This window comes from Trachurus trachurus (genome assembly GCF_905171665.1).
Source record: "Trachurus trachurus genome assembly, chromosome: 15".
Classification (NCBI taxonomy): domain Eukaryota; kingdom Metazoa; phylum Chordata; class Actinopteri; order Carangiformes; family Carangidae; genus Trachurus; species Trachurus trachurus.
In genome coordinates, this window is record NC_139906.1 from 15,737,555 (window position 1) to 15,754,155 (window position 16,601).

Genomic DNA, 16,601 nt, shown 5'->3' on the forward strand with positions numbered 1-16,601 from the left:
ACGTTTATCAATCATGGAGGGGCTCCAGCTGTTCCACAGGCTTCGGCCTGGCTTCAACAGCCGGCCTTACAAATTGTCTGTGAATAGCAAGGAAAATGGACCCCCACTGAACACACACACACACACACAACCCACCATACGCACACAAACAACATTAGCATCAACATACAACTGTCGCCACATACTAATGCACAGGCCAGCATCACATGTACACAATCACTCCACTGCCTTCTGTTTAGCACACAAAGACACACACATACATGGGAACGGGATCACACCATCACAGACACACACAAAAGCCTTCATCACACATGCACATGCACTCAAATACATAATACCTATTGTTCACGCCCAGTGACAAATGTTTCTCTGCAGCCTTTCCACAGACACGACCAACCCTGCCGTCTGCTCGCTGCAATTACAAGATGGATTAACAGCTCTTTCTAACACTGTCATCATCACCTTGCATGCCTTGGAGGAATCGGAGGAAGCTACATTCCTGAGAATTACACCCAATTACAGCTTAATGAATGAAGGAGACACATATACAACTGAACAAACCAGGCATATTGAAGCTGCTCTGAATTAACTCAGTGTAGAATTCGAGGCTGTTATTTTGTCTATAGATCTTACGTTATCGATGGCTCAGCATGTCAGAGATCAAGTGGCCCACAGAGTCAAATCCTGCAAGTAAAGAATTATTATTTTATGTTTGCATGAATGATCTGCAGGCTTTCACTGAAATGAAAAGTTACATGTGTCAAATATATAGATAGATGAACACAGGAATTAACTGTTCTCCAAGGTCAGATGGTGATTGCATTGTTACTCTCACATGCCACTAAGATCTGCGCTCTCACTTTTTCATCATATTCTGCACATCAACAAAACAGCACCAGGATGAAATGAAGGGGGCAAATAGAGAGAGAGAGAGCGAGAGAGAGAGAGAAAGAGAGAAAAGAAGAAGAACGAGAAAGGGATACAAATTGATCGTTTGGTGGCTAGATCAGTCATAGTCATCCTGGGCGGATGGATGAATGTCTTTGATGGCCACTGCAGGTTCAGGCAGGGAGACTGTCTGAAAACAAGAAAAATTGGCTTGGGCCCTCGGGAGGGGAATCAATGTGTGAGGGGCATGTAAGTGCTGTACTGTTGATTTGTGCAGGGCTATGGGGGTTGTCCAAAGTTTGAGAGGTCTTGAATGTGACAGCTAAATTCTCTTTCGAGATGTCCATGTTTTGTTTGCTTCTTTGAAAAGACAAAAAAAAAAAAAAAAACTTTGCGCAGAGGTTTTTTTTAACTTATTCAAGTCCATGGTCAAATTTTTGATGCACACATTTTTTATAACTGCATGTAAACATTACTGTTAGCCAGACTAAATGACAAACATCTTTGACCTTTATTAAGATTTGTTTTCATAAAGTGACAACTGAAAAATGCTTCTTCAAAATAAGCTCTCTCTTCAGTGCCACGAACCTTCATTTAGCAGGGCCTGCTAGTATCCAGCGTCAACACTTTTTGAAGAGTTTGGAATTCAGTTAAATAAACATAATGATTTTTCAACTCACATTCGACCAGTTATTGCATTTTAAATATATGATTACTATTATTAAACTTGGGTTGGACACTTTTGGAAAAAAAAAAAGTGTATGTTTCATCATCATCAACAACCTTTATTTAACCAGGCAAAATTGCTAAGAAAACATTCTTATTTAGGCAATGGCCTGGTTTGCCTAAGTCTGTAAACCAAGTTATTTATCTGGAACAATTCCAGCAGTTATTTTTGTACAGCACACAGAGATAACACAGAGACATAATGCCAGGGAGCCAGAGTTGCACAAATATAATCAGTTCTCAGAAACTTTAGGATCTATGGTGCCATTTTCCCCCCCTATACAGTAACACTGTTTATGTTTTTTATTCACATCTGCATTTCTAATGTCTGTTTAATATATCTATGGGCTATTTAAGTATAACAGACAATGGAGTTCACAGTAACTTTTCCTCCTCTGACACCTGCTGTCCAGCAGGCCGGAGGAGGTCAGCAGCTGGCCCAGGCACCATATTTCTTTTTTCTTTTTTTTTTTCTGTTATGGAAAATCTTGCAGCTCCAAATGATGTCCCTTCATCTCCTTTGGGTTGGAGTGCTGCAGCAGCTTTTAATCTTTGACCAGAGGTAGTGGGCGAGGAGGTGGTGAGGCAGGTGGTTAGATGCTTCAGGGAGTTTTGCACTAAGAGTGAGAGAGCCAAAATACAATCTATCTATATCTATCTGTGGGAAGCGCTCTTCCAGCTGTACTCTGTTATGCTCTCAGGCCGCTGTACTCACAGGGTTTCTCACACTAATGGCAGCCACCATCTCATTCACGATGGCAGTAATAGAGTTTTATTAACTGATTAGTCCCTATTTTCGGGGTGGAAACAAGAATCAAAATCTCATGCCACTTAATGGGGCCATTGTGACTTGAATAGTTATATCTGTCGGATTATGATTTTTCTGCCACACAGTGTCTTTGAACGATGATGCAACCAAGTCGACTGTGCTCTGGTAATGAGTCATATGACAACTCCTGGGGTTTCTCCTAACTATCCAGGCAAATGTCAGCAGTCTACCCCCCATTCCCTTTGATGACCTATTAAATATTATGAGGACCCCCTCCTGTGTGCACTGTAGTCCCAGTCATATCAAGATGGTGTTTAATGCCCATGAGACAAACAACAGACAGATTAAAGCTATTATACCCTGCTGCACTCCCACATTCACCCTCTACAAAGTGGAGTTGTGATGAGTTGTTTAATAGTTTTGCGGCTTAAAACCAGTAAAACACAATGTTGGGTTATAAACGACATGTGAGAATTTATAGTACAGTGATCTTTCAAAACAAAGCAGACTTACTGCCTTAGACACGGAGGACTCACCTCCCTCTGATCCAGCAGTTGTTATTAATAAAGCTACTGAAACCTAATCAACTTCAAATACTGCTTGTCAGTGAGACAATATATTAAGACAAATGATGATTTTATCCTCAGCCAAATGACAGACTTCACATTTTTTCAAACATGGTCATTTTCTGGCTTGTGAGTCAAGTATAAGGAGCTAATTATATGACGATCTGAGCAAAAATAACTTCTCATTTTCAAGAATAATGGGAGAAATGTTATAGATTAATGGCACTATTTATCTTTTTTAAATTTCTGTCTTTCTCTAGTGATGGCAGCACTCCCCAAGGAAAATATTCATAAAATGAAATTGAAGTCATAACTTAATAGGTTATTAAAATTTTTGAATGCATATCACTTCTCCTTTTGCGGCGCTGTAAATTTAAATTGAAGTTTGTGGTGTTCGGAGACACCAGCAGGAGTTTTTTTTTTTTTTTATGGTGGCACAAGAGAGGGAGGACATGCATCTCTGTCAGTGGGGTATTTGCTATTCTAATTTTATGGCAGGCCAGATTATCAGGCAGGAATGTCAGTGTGTGCGCAGGCAGACTGCTGACAACACCTCAGCCCTCAGCCATGTGTTTCCATTAGAGAGAGCCAGCGTCCAGGGGTTTGTTCCCTCTATTATTTTCTATTTCTGTCTTTTATCTTGATTTAAACTGAGACTTTATGCATATTCCCCTCCTGTCATTTCTCACCCTTTCCCGCGTCCTCCGCTCACTTAGATTCCTGTTCTCTTTCTTCACTCCTTCCCTCCCTCTAGATCTGCTATTTTCTGTGTTCTCACCCCCCTCTCTGTCTACCACTGCTCCTCAAGGGGGGGGGCAGGGGTCTCAGAAGAGACTGAGGAGACAGAGAGAGACGCTATGCAAATCTCGCGGGGATGGGTTTTTATTGCAAGTGAAGGTGAGACACCTATCTTTAGCCTACTATCTATGTATGGACACTGTGGCAAAGAGAAGGTAAGATGTATGGAGGTGATTGAAAGCGGGAGCAGGGAGTGATGGAGGCAGAGGGGTCCATCATCTCAGGTGGATGGGTGGGAGGGGAGTTTTCCTCAAGGTCAGGGGGCAAATTTATTTATTTCCCTGGAAGTTACAATGAAATTTTACTGAGTACTTTGCTCTGATGATGAGAGAGATCAGTAGCTATAAATTTGTCTTGCCATTTGGTTGCCAGTGATGAACCATTTATTATGCTGCCTTCAAGGACACAGCATGGTATTTGTATGATAGTGCTATTCTATGTAATGATATCCATTTCATTGTGCCATATAACACAAATGAGAAAATTAAGAATAAAACTGCTGGGTGCAGAGCAGGTCTAGCTTTATTCATAGCTATCTAATGGGATATGTACAGTAAATGTCACATGATATTTGTGATGCCCTTGTCCTGGTTTTACAGTAGCGGTTAAATGTTGATGTTGTCTTGTCTTCAAAAAAAAAAAAGTACCAAGGGCTTTTGGAAATCGCAGCACTGCTGAAAAGCCTGAGTTTTGTTAAATATATATATTTTTTCTCAGCCATAAAAATACAGCACTCATTTGAATTTGCTCTCTTGCTAAATTAAATATTGAAACTTTACTACTCAAACAACGAATTGAGCCCATGTTTGGTTTCTCACATTCATCATCCACAAAGAATGGGGCTCTTGACTGCACACTTTACCCTTTTTGTGCAGCCTCTCAACACACAACAGACACCTCCAGGGTCCCTCAGAGGGCACGATGAACTAATGCTCTTTATTGATTGGCCATTTAAAAGCCTCTTGTAGCCTTGGGAGTATGTTAATGCCATGAGGCCCTTTCCCCCCGCTGCCCCGCGGTCCCCAGGGCCCTTGTGTGTATTCCTCAGTGGGCTATCATAGGGAGTTCATTAATGGTCACTTACTAATATCTGATGAGGCTCATTGTGTTACGTTGCGGCCGTAACTGGGCATCTGTCTCTCCTACTTTGCAAACATCACAACAACACAGGGGCTTTTAATGCAGGGGGATCACTCAGAGAAATCCCATGCTGAAAGGAACATTAGAGATAAGGAACAACATCCCATTATTTAACTGTGTCTGGCTTTATGTGGATTTAATATTGTTTGATTTGATTTGATGTTTGTGTATTCTGTTTTTGCACAGAGCCCCACTATGAAACCTCTGGGGATTTTTCCTCAGTAATTTTCGATTTCTGTTTAGTGATTTCTGCATGGTGAAAACCTTAAAGTATAACATATTGGAGCTGACCTGTTTATGCAAGGAGACTTGATAGGCTGTCAGGCCCCAAGTGGGAAGAGCCCCCCTGAATGAGACGAGGCTTCTTTTGACTGCTGGGCTGATATTTGTGGATAATAAAAGGAATAAATCAGACAACGGGGCTGAATATTTCATTTGTTATCCATATTCCTTGTGGGAAAATGATACAGAAATGTAAAAACAGCAATTTCCCACCAGGCCCTGCTGGGATTGTGCCAGAGCAGAAGGACTGTTTTCATGTCTGAAGATAAAGTGCATCTTTACCAGCCAATTCTCTCTGGTATAAATCTAACAGGCAGCTTATACATTACCTGTTCCAATGCAACATACTTCTGCATAAATATGTTTTATTATTTTCAGTTTTTTCCCCTCCTCTCACTTCCTGTCTGTCAACATTTCTCTCTCTTTCTCTCTATAACTGTCCCCTCCTCTCTCTCTCTCTTTTTTTTCTGTCCTACTTCTACTCTCCAGAGGACAACATTCAATCTGTGGGACGTCGGGGTCAGCGGGATAACTTGTGATGACATTATAATGACCTTCACTTTCCGCCCCTTCTGGTGATAGATCCCATGAGTTATCTCTCCTTCTGCTGAGAGGTGAAGATTATCTGAATGAAATGGGCCTGTGAAGTGATAACCACTGTGCATTGTAGCCACTCGGCTGCTTTACAAATGGAGGAAAATAAACACAGCGAGGTAGAGAAGGGGTACTGTGCTCAAACTGGCTTTGGTCCCAAACTTAGGAATGCAGTTTTGAATGCTCCCCAAAGCTGATAAGAACCTGCTGGGAGAAACCACATTAAAGAAAAAGTTAAACTGAAGGGAGTCATTTCAAAGAGTATGACTTATCAACATAATTTAATGTGCAATGAAATTTTGTCCATTTGAGTCACCAGTGGGCCGTTTGCCAATTTCACTCTTCAAATAATCATTTAATCTTTTGGGAAAGTCATTATCTGTTCAAAGACATGTTTTCTCTCATTTCCCTCATAAAACTGTGAATTTCTGATGTCATGTGTGTAAGTTTAAAAAAAAAACGCACGAGCATGATGAATGTAAGGCAGAGTGCAAGCAGTAACAATCTCTATTGTAAACTATTTTTGCAGGCCTCCGATGCCAAGAGAAAGGGCCTGTTTGGTGGGCTTTTTATGCCAAGTCAGCACTCTGTCTCACAGTGCCCCATCCCATCTGTCAGTGGACCCTTTAGTGCCGCCGAGCTCGGGGGTGGCAGGAGCTGAAAGCAGGGCAATTGGGATCAGTCTGTGTCCCACTGCCATTATCAGTTTTGCCCTGACAACACATCTACTTTTCACTTTCACCCCAGATAAAGGGGAGGTGGAGGGGGGGCTTCACAGAGGTAGTGGCAAGAGCAGGAGATGATGGACATGAAAATGAGCTTCTTTCCCCCTCCCTTCACTGAGTGGATGGAAGAAAATGTGGTGTCATATCTTGTCACAGTCTGGCTCATAGCCAAGTGGAGATTGATGCTGAAGTAGGTCCAGCCACCTCTCTGCTTCAGATTTCATCGTTAAACAAGATGGACAGACGGGAAAGTGCTGCTCATTACTCAGAACTCTAATTACCATCGGCTCTAGGTCATCAAAATATCTGAGTAACTTAGTAAAAACTACAAAACTCAACTTGGTCAGTTTGGTCAACTTTGACGTTTTGTTCAGCTCCCTGAATACATTTTAAACGGGATGACAACCACATCAGGATGACACTACGATAAAGACCTTACTTATTAGTTACAATAACAGTTTGTGTCTTTTGTTACATTGCAGGTGGGAAAACAGACTTTAAATATGTGTGTTGTTAAATAAACCAGGTTGACTATAAAGCATTTAAGTTAACCTGCATCAAATTTATAATAATTTATAACCAGTGCAAAACACAGACACATCTTTCTTGTGTTATGACTGTTATATCTGCCTCCTAGTATCTTGCAATACTTAAATATCTAAAATGAATACTTTATCACTTCAGTATTTGGGCCCAGAGAAAAAAGAGATTTAGATGTGTGCATCATCATCACCTCCTATCCAAATTAAGTTTTGAAAGTATCAAATACATTTCTCTGTTCCCCATAAAGACCAAATCTAATGGTGTTTTTTATATAGTTTATAAGAAGACCTTTTATTGGGACAGCTACATTTAATTTTAAATGTGAGTAAAACTAGACATGTAAATTAAATGAAAAAGTATTAATTAAAGAAAGTAACATGAATTAGTTATAATCATGCTAAAGTTGAGCCGCTCCTCACCACACCACAGGTGAAGCTCTTACACAGCGACTCTGCTGAATGATTTGGATCTACACTGGGCAGCGGTGTGGGCGAGGGGCCGCTCTTCTGATCATTGATGACCGCCAGCCAGCGCGGCCCTCTGGTGATATGTGGGCCCTCCGAGCTCTGGTAGCCCCACCACACCACACCCTGGGGTGCAACAAATATCAGCATTGTAATTTCACGCCTGTGATTATTATCGCGAGCTGTATCTCTGACTGGGAATCCTCCACCCATCCTCTTTAGTCCTCCCAGCTGAGATACTGCTTAACAGCCTCTCCCCTGGACCTGTGCACTCAGACACACACACCCAGTCTCTCTCTCTCACACACACACATACACATAAACTAATGTCTGTACACACACACACACACGCACACACACACACACACAATATTTTAATGTCTGCCCTCCATGGGCCCGTTTTAGGCTTTCTCATTTCTTCTTCTCCCATCTTCTGTTAATTCACCACCATCTGCCTCAGCATCTGTTTGAAGAGCCAGAAAAAAGTGTCTGTCATGGCAGAGAAACTCTCTGCTTTTTCTCTCTCTTGTTTTTTTTGGGTTTTTTTTTCAGTTTTTCCCCCTCTACTTTTCTCAGTTCCTCACCCTCTTGCCCATTTAAATGCCAGTGGCAGCATCCTCTTCAGTCTTTGTCTGGCCTCCCGCTCCACCCCCTCTTGTAACTGGCCCTGATTTAGCATAATCTCCAAAAACCTTGGTCCCTCCCCCTCAGCCTTCTCCACACACACACACACACACACACACACACACACACACACACACACACACACACACACACACACACACACACACACACACACACACACACACACACACACACACACACACACACACACACACACACACACACACACACACACACACACACACACACACACACACACACACACACACACACACACACACACAAATATTTTCCTATCCATCTCATCAGCCACGGATAAAAAACAAACAAAAAGATGATCCACATCATCTTCATCCCTAATGATTAATTTCTTTTTTCCTTAATACTCAAAAAAAAAAAACATGAACTCATTCACTTGTGAAAAAAAGGAATAAACAGCAAATATTACTGAAGTTGACAGATACCACGGCAACAATTTTCACAGGATAACAGCGAGTAGGTGAGTTTCATGAGGAGGATTAAAGGGAAAGACGCTACCTGCTCCTCACCGTCAACCCCACACCGTTAATCCATCCACCCCTGCACTATATTTAACTGCTTCCACAACCTTTTTCCTCACTGTTTTTTTCCCTCTCCACCTCCTGCCTGCTCTCCTATCTTCCTTCTCTCCTTTGAGGTTTAAAGCAACAATGGGACTGTCCACCGCACAGCCGGCCTGAGCCACAGGATCCATCCCTGCCAGAAGAGATTACAAGCATTCCTAAGCCTGGACCAGAGTTGTTGTGGAGACGTGCGATGCTGGGAGCTTTCTAGGGACAGTTTTTCTTTTTTTTTTTTTTTCTTTTTTGTTTTGAACATGTCCGTCTTTTAACAGTAACTTTCAGTGGTTTCAATTGTGGCAGGGGCATGACATTTACAAACTGACAGTCATGTGTGTTGAAGAAGAAGAAGGAGAAGAAGCCTCAAAAATCATATTACCACGAAAAAAAAACTGGTGCAAGAAACGAGCCTCCTTGTAGTTTGGTAATAAATGAAGGTAAGGTAATTATGTAGATAGCTGCATGTAAAGTGACCTGTAATTTGACAACAACAGTTTGACATTATTTGTATCTAAAACGCACATTCTTATCTCATCTGTTTCCATCTTTCTGTTTTTCACTGTTACATCTCGGGAATGACATGCATCCTCTCATGATCTCGGGCCCTCTGGGACCTACAGTGTTTATTTAGCAGCTCTTACAGACGGCAGTAAAAGAAAAAACCCACTTACACTTGAGGCCTTGCCACAGGCGAGAGGTATTAGAGTCATCTAATTAAATACAGGGCTGGACGTCCTCTGTGCCCTGCCTCGCCTCAGGCTAACATGGATTGGGCAGCTTTGTGCAATATGCTAAAACATATGGGGCGATACTCGGGACTCTGAATAGACATGTGATCTTTGACACTGCAGCCACTAAGATAATTGTAATTATAATACAGTTTCTTCCTCATCCTCATATTATATTATTCTGGCTGTGGGCAATGATGTCTGCCTGCTCCCTCCCTCCCTCCCTCCTCCTCTCTTTGTGTCATTTCCACATTCTCTGTGGGGAGCTGTTGTCTGATAAGTTGTCACATTAAGTGCTAACTTTTGGGTGATCGCTGGGCTTTTCTTTCTATCTCTTTATGGCCGAACCCTCTAATAGCTGTCCTGCGGCAGCGCCCGAGGCAATCATGTTACAAATAAACAGGCTGACACAGTCATTTACTCAAATCGTCCCTGCACTATTCACAACCCTCCGCTGGTGATGATCCTTCGAACAACAATTATTTCAAATGTCAAAGATCCAAGCCTCCGGGGCGTAGACAAATGAACATTAAAAATCTATTACCAAACACTTTAAAAATATACATGTAGGTTTTCCTTATTTTTCTGATAGTAGATCACACTACTCAGAGAGCCTGGATAGCTAAAAAACATCACACTTTAATGTTTAATGAAGATCAATTTTGGCCTTTTTTTTTTAAACGATGGAATGAGGCCATAAGTGCTGCAGAACGCTCCGAGGTGGTGGTGTTTGCCTACAGAGGTTTGTGTTTGTGTTTCATCTCCTTGTTTCCTTTTGTTTCACGTGACTCCATCCGGAGGGGTGGCCTCTGATTTGCTGTCATGCTAGCTGTTCTACATGACCTCTCATAACCTCATCTCATCTCTCCGAGGACTCCCGGGAACCTTCGGCCGACCCTGCGGATGAGATGAAGATATTTCCACCTCAGCCAAGTGAAACCTCTGGGCAATAATGGTTTTTGAGTAATCACAATAGTCAAGAGTTTGACCTGTGTGATTCTTTGATGCTCACATTAAAAAAGAAAAAAGAAAAAAAAAGGCGAACGATGAGAGAAATGAAGAAAGTACTGAATGAAGAGAGGAGGAAATATGATTAAAGTTGTCTGCCTCTGGCTGCAGAGTTACTTGGTTCAACTACTTCCTGTTTTGCCTTCTTGTAAGTGAATTGTCCAGTTAAGATGTATAAGCCTAATAAAAAAGTATTGCTTGCAGTATCAATCTATTCCATGTGATTGCCCCTCATGATGGGCACAAAATCCATCCAGTGATAATGGCATCCATCTCCGCCTTTATATTGCATGTATTTGTTACCTTTGGCCCAGTAGCAATAAATCCAATCTAGTCTCCTGGACGTGGACCGCTGACCACTGCGAACTGGTCAAGGAGAGTGGCTACAGTTCATTTCACATTACGCCTGTCATGATTACAGAGAGATTACCCCCCCTCTACACACACACACCAATCCCATCAACATATTTTCACTGTGTGTTTTGTAGTTTTAGGAGAATCCACTCAGATAATTGTTATTGCGATGTGATTTTTTTTAAACTATACTGGCTGTGAGCTCAGTGTTATTTACTTATTATTAACTCCAGATTTAACCATGACATGAATCACTATTTTATGTCATCCCCAGGACAAAACAGCTTTGTGTGGATTTATATTTGTTTGGCATTACTTAGACTGTGCCAGCTGTGAATTAACATATTTGTCTCTATTTTATTTGGTGTACTGTAACAGCTGTATTCCACCTTGGCTACACAGTGGGTTTCTTTTTCTAGCCTTCTGCTCAGAGCCTAATCTACAGCAACAATTACATGTAGGCCACATTTTATCATATTTTACTGTCAAATAAAGCTACATGTTTTTAGCTCTAATTATTCTAACTGTGTTAAAGTTATGGTAATCACCTCTCAGGCCCACAAATCCATGAATTCAACAGATCATATACACGTACTGTATGTACAAATATGTCTGTGCACGCTTTGATAAAACGTGTTGTGATGTCTCTCTGTTTCATTAGAGTTTGCTTTATCTTTATGTGTATAAGATGCGATTTTAGCTCTGCACAGAGTGTGATGCTCTCTATGGGTCTAAACTTAAGCACTCAGGACTCTCATCAGCGGTGATTTCAACCTATCACGACCGTCCCCAGGGGAGCTCTAAGTGGAGCAGATGGTAGACAAATAGCGTGAAAGAGGGAGAAAAATTAAAGAGTTTTACAGGATTTTCATCAATTACCTGAGCTAATGCATCAATATAGAGTAAAAAAATGCTATTTGCAATGTTTTTGACAGCACCATCAATATATTAATAACAGCAATGTAAGACATCAATCTTCATTTCCAACTTCAAAGGATGTTGCTTGATGCCACCATACCTGACAAGTAAAAAGTTGAATTCTCCCACTCTGCATTTTCATGTATCATGCAACCACTTCTGTCACAGCCCTCATGTTGGGCCCCCAGTATGTTCCATAATAGCAGGCAATGAGCGAGTCATTGTCCTGCATTAGCATGTTACGGTACAGGGAGTTAAAGAGACCAATTTCATCTCTGCCCCACATCCCCCTGATGGGATTGGCTTTGATGGGTCTGTGTGTTAGAGGGCTGGTTTCTGGCTTCATAAAGGATGATATGAGTGTGTCATGGCTTCATAAAACAGTAAGACATGCTTTTTGGAGCCTGGAAGGATTGCTAAACTCAAACCTATTACAGAGCAGTCCTTCTGTTTTAGCCTTTAAATATTGTGAATGAAGACTGAAACATTTTAGGCTGAGAAAGGCGCACCCATCCCTTTCATCCTAGTTCAAAGCCTAATGTGTATAAGGCTTGATTCACATGATGGAAACATTCAGCTGCTGAAATTATATAACTCACACCAGAATGGTTGGATTGAAAAAATAAAAATCATTACTTAGTGGGGCATCATGTAGATAACAATAAATGAAGTAATTAACTAATGGTGACTATGTCCCCAGAAGAGATTTATTTTAAAGTGACAAACTCAAAATAGAGAAAATAGATAAAAAGCATTCTTTATCACTGTTAGTATAAGAGCTCAATTTTAGACCAATGTATTCATGTCAATATCAAGTTTCATTCTTTTTATATGTTTTGATTGTATTTTTTTTTTTTTTTTTTACATAAAAAGTAAAATGAAGCTGCTACTTATAGTTCAATAATCTAATAAAATCACTGCTGCAAATAAGAGAGCTCACGATGAAGGTGAAGAGGAGTCATCACACAAATGAGTAAAACAGCCATACTTCAAAATCCCAAAAGTTATTTTTTCAGGTCTTCACTTCCAACTGTTCAGTTCCTTCTGAGTCCTAATTAATATGTTAAGACTTCTGTAATTAAAATGCTCCTGGTGTAAATGCAATATTCAACAGTTCTCCTGACAGTGATATATTCTACATGGATTATCCTCAGTGATTTTGTCTTGCTAATTAATCAACATTATTCATGATGATAAAAGAGGGGAAAAAACTCACACTGATGAACAGACTGCCTCAGCAATCATGATGTACTCAAGTAAACTTCTGAAATATTTATTATTCGATGTGAGTGCTCCAATGTGATGGGGCCACCAGCTGAAGTCTATGGCTGAGACCAAGATGCCCCTGTGGTTTCATTTTAAGCATTTAACTGTTACACCAAGCATTTAGCATTAAATTGAGTTTTCACATTTCTCATGGAGCATCTCTGAATGACTGAATGTTTAATTAATACATACAATGAAAATAATGTAAACATTTTATCGATAAGTACAATTAATATATATAATGAATGTAATAAATTGCATTGCAACTCTTTTACAATGTCATTCATCCACATTCCGTCATAAATAACTCATCTGGTCTGTTATTGTTGTTAATAAGCACAATAATTCGTATTTCAAAATATCATTATATCTGCTTACAACTACATTTAGTGTGTTGTAAACCAATAATCCATTGCTTACTGTTCATAAATGAGAATAGCAATACAGGACCACACAGTGAGTTAATGGTTGAATTAGAAAAACCTTGGGTCAGTTGTTTCTCAAACCCCAAAATTATTCTCATGAAGGCTCATGATCTTTAATTATTCCAGCAACAACGAGGTCTAATCTACAATTTTAAGTTGTTCTCCCTGAAATAAAGAAATATGCACACCCACTTCCCAAGGCTTCCAGGCTTAGCCCTGCCCATTGTGTTGTTTCTGCAGTTTGTCTCTATTCATTTGCATTTTTATGCAAGGTTAGTAGTGAGGGACTTCTATTACTGCCATGAATACATTAAGAAAACCATTAATCACGTTCGGAGTGAATCAGCGACACACCTGTCCTGCTCGCTTTTTGGAAGGGAGGGGGCTTGTACTTATAACTCACAGTAGGCAGGACAGGGACATGAACTTGAGGCAGATATATCCAGACCTGCCCCATCCAAAAAGATAGATATCCTTCACTCGTGTCACAATGTTTTTCAAAACTTGTTGAGATGGTCATTAATTATTCATTTTCTTACCATATTTCTTTTTTGGGTTTTTGTACTTTCCTCTCTGGCAGGCTGAGAACAAAGCCAACCTGGCATGTTGCTGTTTCCCCCCCCCCTGATCAAATTACAGCTCTCATTATGCAAATAGTAAAACACTGCATAATTCCTGATCAAAAGAGTCAAATTCCCCAATAAATAATCATTTATCAAAAGCAAAATGATGACTTTTGCTGAAATCTGAGGCATGAAATTGTTTTAATCTGTTGTTAGCTCCTTAATTTAACCTCTGGCTAAATATAGCCAAGCTGACACTGAAGCTATTACCAAACAACCAAAGCATCAAATACAGGTTGTTAAAACGCACTTAGAGCCAAGAAGAGCTTTATTTCTCACCATCGTGAGAAAAACGATAGGAATTAGCCGACCAACAAGGAAATAAGCAAATAAACAGACAGCATAATGTAATGGTTATGGTGCTGCTCCTGAAGTTGATGTTCCACCTACCTTTTCTGTTTTGGTGAAAGGAACATTAATCTGACGCACCAGTGGAGTTCTGTCTAATGTGAAAATGTGGAGTTTTTTTTTTTTAACCCCCCTGCTTCTGCAAGGAAGAAGCTTCTATCACACTAATGATAATAAATGGCAACTAATGGGATGACCAAACATAACAAATGGAAAGTTTTAAAGGTGTGGGGGCCACATTAAATCTGCAAAGACATGCTCAAGTCTGAGCTGTTTCTGTGCTAAACAAGAAAAAGTGGTCAGAGTTATGTGTGAAGTTTGGGTATATCATTGTTCATAATCATGTAGGCTGCATCACTTATATCTCATAAAGTGTGTGTAGCATGTTTGAAAATTGTCATATACTATAGTGTCTATAATGCAGTGAATGTACTGTAATGTACTGTAATTAAACACTGTCCTCTTACTTTGCCACTTCTTGATTTACTTTGGTTTGTAGACGAAAACAAGCTACAAGTAACTGCAGTGATGGTGAGGTAACTGCAACAGGTTAGAGATGACTAATTACCGAAAATGTATTTGTTAATTAATATAGTCTGTTGATGCCCTGTAGAAATTCCACAACCTAATGGCCTCTCCACATTCATATTAAACACAATGCTGGAATAAGTTCATGAGTATTAATAGATCGCACACTTACCCATGTTGTCTTCAGATACACCGACAGAATGTATTCGAACTCTGCAAAACAACAAAACAAAGCAACAGTATGAATGTATATTCTATAAGTTTTTCAAATAATATCATATCATATCATAATAGTTTAAGTACTTTAGCAGGACGTGGTCTTCCAGGGTTACAATACGTATAGCATTATTTGTTCTTCACTTTACAAAAATCCAGAATGGACATTATGTTGTAACCAGTTGTTTCTCCAGTAGAGGACTAGCGTGTATGGTAGAAAGACTCTGGGAAGTCTGTCTCAGTGCATTTCAGGTCTTTGGCATTGAGTAGAACTGCATTTGTCTTAATGATCGTGCTCGTTGAGCTGATTTTTGTTTCACAATAATCAATATCAAAGTCGCCAGTGGCAGCAATGCCCAGGAAAGGAGGAGTAAACATAGAGAGGCATTCGTTCTCTGTGTTGGCCTTGTCAATGTAACAATGCTTTTAGAGTTTGGCCCTGAGCATCTAAACACACTTTCAATCACTCCTGAAATCCTAGTAGGCCACACTTGGCTGCTATTGTAACTTAGATACAGTCTCAATTTGTATGTTGTCTCACAGTAGACATGGGAAAAAATAAATGGATTGATCTTCCGTCCCAGTCCAACAGCTACTGCACATCTGTTTCACGAGAGGATATATATAAAACATGTCACTGCTGAAAAATACACAGGTAAACCTTTAGATGATGTTATCATACCTGTATTTTACACAGTTCAATCATATATAACATGAAAATACTATTTTGACACTATGCTGCCTTTGAAGGGTGTTGTTCAGGTGTTGTTGTTTTTTGTGTTGTTGCTGTCTTGGTATGTTGATGTGTGAGTTTGTTCTGTCTGGTTACTGTGTACTGGTGTGAAATAAAACACTTAAAAAAAAAAAAGCAAACAAATGAGACATTGGATAAACCTGTATAATTGTGTTTATCATACAACAAAACTGAAACTGAACAGAAACAGATGATGGTAAAGACATGTGAAAGAGGAAAACATGAACAAAAGATGGACATTAAAAAGAAGAAGAAGAAAAAGACTCGGATCAATCATCCTCTAATTTCTTCTCTATGAGGACTCATCTTCTGCAAAGACTCCCACTCCAGGAGAGGCCTACTTAATTTACTGCACATCCCAACATGCAAACTCAGAACAAACAGAAGTTAATGACTCTTTTTATTTTCCCCCGCCTGCAAGTAGCACAGGTTTGTCAGTGACACTGACTGCACGGCTCTATCTCACTGCAGAGAAAATCTAAGAACGCTCCACTCAACTCAACACTGGCTGAAATCCACAGTGACATTCAGGCATATTTCTTGGCTTTCTTATTGTAATCACACTTATTCAGATCGTGGTCCGTTTGGGCGATGGGGAGGGGTGCGAGAGGTTCGCAGCCCTGTTTGGCCCCCTCGGTGACCAGAGAGGAGGTGATAAATGACTACAACACTCATCCCTGTCAGCAGAGAGAAGGGGGAGAAGCAGCCCTCCTAC

The 16,601-nt window shown here is 40.3% G+C and overlaps 1 long non-coding RNA gene across 1 annotated transcript in view; it reads right to left on the bottom strand.

Annotated features, from left to right (window-relative positions):
* Positions 1 to 349: 349 nt before the first annotated feature.
* The window catches only part of LOC310998044, a 52,829-nt gene continuing 36,577 nt past the window's right edge, over positions 350 to 16,601 (bottom strand). The window contains exons 2-4 of the long non-coding RNA XR_014595964.1: positions 15,089 to 15,129; positions 634 to 684; positions 350 to 412 (exon numbers count right to left, since the gene is read on the bottom strand). This is a non-coding gene — a long non-coding RNA (uncharacterized lncRNA). The remainder of the gene's footprint in view (positions 413 to 633; positions 685 to 15,088; positions 15,130 to 16,601) is intronic.